Consider the following 4,722-nt stretch of genomic DNA (forward strand, 5'->3'; position numbering starts at 1 on the left):
AAATGTACCAGATACAAAAAATCATGGACTCAATATAGACATTGGATTTATGACACATTACAACCTGCCTGACATCTGATTCATCAGGTGCCTGCCCGACCTTACCTTTTATGATTTTCTTCACACCCCATCCCCACCTGCTTCCTCCTCTCCCCTCCTTTTCTACCTTTTGTCTTCCTAATTTCCAGGTATTTACTTTTTTTCCACAGACTACCTCTTTTCTCCCTTGGAGATCTCAAGTACAGTAAAGTCTCCCTTACTTACCTTTGGATTATTTTTCCCCCGCACCTTTCCCTACTCTTTGGTTTCCTAATTTCTACCTGCTTACATTTTCATTGATATCCTGTCAGACTTTTAGTTTCTTTCATTTTTTGGAGATCTCAGAACAGCAGAGACTCCCTATGCCTGAAGAAGGGTGCTTGTACCCAAAAGCTTGTACCCAAAAGCGGGCCTGCACTGTTCAATATCTTCATCAGAGATTTGGATGAGGGGGTGAAAAGCACCTTGTTCAAGTTCGCAAATGACATTAAGATGTGGGGAGAAGTAAGCATGCTAGAAGAGAGGGACGGGCTACAATTAGATCTCAACAGGTTACAGTGGTGGGCAGATGAGAATAGGATGAGTTTCAATACAGACAAGTGCAAAGTGTTGCACCTGGGGAGCAAGAACCAGCACCATACCTACGGGCTGGGGAACTCCCTTCTCATCAGCACAGAGGCAGAGAAGGATCTTGGAATCATCATTGATGCCAACATGAGCATGGGCCACCAATGTGGGGACGCAGTCAGGAAGGCTAACTGCACTTTGTCATCCATCCATAGATGAATCACGAGCAGGTCCAAGGAGGTGCTCCTCCCCCTCTGTGACACTGATTAGGCCACCGTTGGAGTAGTGCATCCGGTTCTGGGTGCTGCACTTCAGAAGGGATGTGGACAACATGGAGAGGGTCCACAGGAGGGCCACCCACATGATTGGGGGCAGCAGGGCAGGCCCTACGAGGAGAGGCTAAGGGACCTGAACCTGTTCAGCTTCCACAAGAGAAGGCTGAGAGGGGATCTGGTGGCCGCCTATAAACTTGCCAAGGGGGACCAGCAGGCAATGGGAGAGTCCCTGTTCCCCCGGACTACTACCAGGGGTAACAAGGAACAACAGCCTTAAGTTGACTGAGAGCAGATTCAGGCTAGATATCAGGAGGCACTACTTCACAGTCAGGGCAGCTAGGATCTGGAACCAACTTCCAAGGGAAGGGGTGCTTGTCCCTACCCTGGGGGTCTTCAAAAGGAGGCTAGACAGCCACCTAGCTGGGGTCATTTGACCACAGCATCCTTTCCTGCTCATGGCAGGGGGTCAGACTAGATGATCTGCTTAGGTCCCTTCTGACCCTACCAACTATGAAATTTTTCCCCAACTACTCAGTTGGTCTACTAAAACAGGGTTTTCAACCTTTTTGGATCAGTGTGCCCCTGGTGGCTGGATGCAGAGCAGGGAGGGAGAGGGTGGTGTGAGGCCGGACGTGGAGCGGAGGTGGGGGGAATATGGGTGGTGCCTGCGCGGCGGTGCGGGATGGTGCATGGCCTTCTCAAGTATCCCCCATACTAAAAGATATTACATCTACCCAAAGAAGCTTGCCTGTTTATGTCCTTAGACCAACACAGCTACAACCCAAAACCCTGCAGCTAGACAGTAGTATTCAGAGATACCACAGACTCAGTCTTGTACATACAGGCTCATATGTATAGTCCTTAGGCATGCAAACAGTCTCACTGAAGTCAACAGGTATATTTATGTGACTATGGATGACAAGGATGAGTAGGGGTGTTTTGGAAATAGGTCCTAGCTTTGGAACAAATGCCATGTAGGGGTAATATCCTGGCACCATTGACTTCAGCGATAATAAGTAAATGGAGAGAAATAGTCAGCTGTGGTTGAAGTCAGGCAGAAGACAGGGTAAATAAGTAATAACTAAATGGTATAACTAATCAGCATTTTTATCACTGTTGAAGGAAGAAAGCTGATCTTTTTTTCTTTCACAGAAAAGGAACAAGACACACGTTTTTCAGTAGGCATAATTGCTAATGCTTCACACAAACATTTTGCAATTTCACAACCATTGTGTTTAATTCTGGATTACTTCTGAGCATGCCTGTTTTTTGATCAATCATTTAAATGAAATTTAAGAGAGAGAGAGAGCGATGCATGAAATTTAAGAGAGAGAGCGATGCATAAGAAGGGCGCAGTTATAATTTTCCTTGAGCAAACAATATCAGCTTAGAATCTTATTTTTCCAGAAATGTTTCCTTAATACCACTGTAAGCCTGTACTCAGGAACCCCACAATAGTTCATGAGCTGTCTGAGAATACGAAGTTTGCTTAGAGGGGCTCTCTTGTTTTACTGGAAAGCAGAAGTTTGAAAATAAATTTTTCATTGAAAAATAGCCCTACTGGAAATTTTATTTTTATAGGAACATTTCTATTGGAAATTTTATACTTTTATTTAAAATGAAACTTTTTTTTAAAGGAAAATTCTTCAATATTTGACATCGTTAGCTTTTCCTATCATTTTCTTATATCTTTCTACTGTTTTCCACATTTTCCAATTTGAAAGGGATTAAAAAGTGTCTTTTCTGCTTTCCTGTTACTTTTCCTCTCCTTTTCTAGTTGAGAGACAGCAAAAATAGGTGAGCCATAATAATGTAAGCAAAACATATAAACAAAATATTAATATATTTAAACAATGTATTGATTTGCAAAAGTAAAACTAAGCAACATTTAAAGTCAAAGTGAAATTTCAAGACTTTCCATCAAAACTTTAAAAATAATACTTTTGCCACAGGAAAAAAATGCAGCATGAAAATACCTTTCTTTTCTGCTGGTCAAAGGTCACAAATATTAGCGTTGGACCTATTTACATGTATGTGCCTATATAAATATATGTGCATGTGTATTGCCTTCTGCAAGACAGAAGCTTCTTGAGACAGAAAATTTCCTTGTTAGAAGTATGTAGCATCCTAATGTTCACTGTCACTGATGATGTTTACATTTTTTCCCATTTAATGCTCACATCACTATTGTCACCGGGTTAAAAGTGCCTGGGTCAGATAAGGCTTATGAGCATGATGGATGATGTCCATATGTTTAATGGCTGCAGCCAAAAGATGACTGTGCTTTCTACCAGTTTTTATTGATTGCTATGCAGTGTATTTGATGGAATTTTACTTGGCTTCCTGTGCTTTTGACATCTTAGTTGGTGGTTGTTAGCTCTAACTGGCATAAACTAACATTTGTTGTGTTGTGGGAAATACTCATTATAAAAGGCTCAAAAGTGATGTGACAGTTTTCTTTTCCTTTTTCTGTAACCATTCAGACCAAGAGAAAGATAAATACCAAAATCTTCATAAAACCTTATTTTCTAGTCCTGTATAAATAGTGAACTTCAATTACCACTTCTTGGTTCTAAAAATACCATTCTGAAACTTGAGCTAAGTTAAAGTATCTGGATTTGACTCTTATATAAAAAGTCTGTGAAGTTCAGTTCTTGAAACTTACAGGAAGTCTGTCTGCTCAGACTATTTCTGGAAATTACCCTCAGCCACTATGGGTGGCCCAGAAGCTATTACGTCTCTTAAAGATTTAAGCCTATGTAACTTCTTCACTTGATCAAAGAATATGCAGCTTGCCTCAGGGACTGAGCCTTCTTTGCCTAGAGAAGTGCTTTCTCATGCTCTCAGTGGATGGCCTTGTGAAACTTCAGAGTGCACAAGCTCATAGCGGTGGTACGTACAGGTAGCCAGTGGGAAATACTAGGTACAAGCATTTCTCCCACTACTCAGCCTCAGGGGTCTATATTATAGGGCCTCCATCATTTTGGTCTGGAGGCAGAGCATCTGTCCACCTTTTACCTAATAGGCTAATGGTTAGGTCACTTTCTTTGGCAGTCAGACAACTGCGGCTGGGTCATTTTCCGTACATTTTACATGGACCTAGGCACCTCCATACAGTCCTGTTTCACTCCTCATAGCCCAACTTCTCGGCTGATATTCCATTAATGTTACGCTGAGTCATGTAAGTTGGGGGTCTGGCCAAGTGCCTCCAAATCTTCATTAACCTAGATAAATGAATTTTCCATTTTTCTGTATTTTTTACCTGTTTTCCAAGAAATACTTTCTCATTGCAATCTTGAATTTTATTCATGGCAAAGATTTGCAGACTTTCCTCATCAAACTAGGACAGGTCTGCCCAAATGCAGAAAACTCTATACTTGGTGGATTGATTTTGATGACAGCTTTTTAAATAGCAACTATTATCATATCTCCATACAGGAAGGAATGATTTATTGCTGTGATAAACCTGAGGAAATTCCTGGAAACCTGCATGATCTGGTAATTTACTACAGTGAGCAAACAAACAAAACCCAAACAAACCAAACCAGTTCCTCTAAACAGGAGGTAGTTGTGTGAGAAGACATGGAAACACATCCTTCTTGACATTTGCCTTCTGTTTGTTCTAGCACAATGATTTTCCACCAGGGTTCCACAGAACACTCAAGTGCCTTTCAAGGGTGTCAAGGCATTCAGACGAGCCTGGATGCACCTCTTGTGCAGCATTTCCAACCCCTTTGAGACACTGCAAGAGGCACACACAGGAACAGAAAAAGGTTCCCCCCGGTTTGCAGCATGGGGGCAAAATTAGACCCCTTGGGGGTCTAAAAAAATGGAATTAAAA

Source organism: Crocodylus porosus, unplaced genomic scaffold (assembly GCF_001723895.1).
Source record: "Crocodylus porosus isolate Cpor-Errol unplaced genomic scaffold, CroPor_comp1, whole genome shotgun sequence".
NCBI classification, from domain to species: Eukaryota; Metazoa; Chordata; order Crocodylia; family Crocodylidae; genus Crocodylus; species Crocodylus porosus.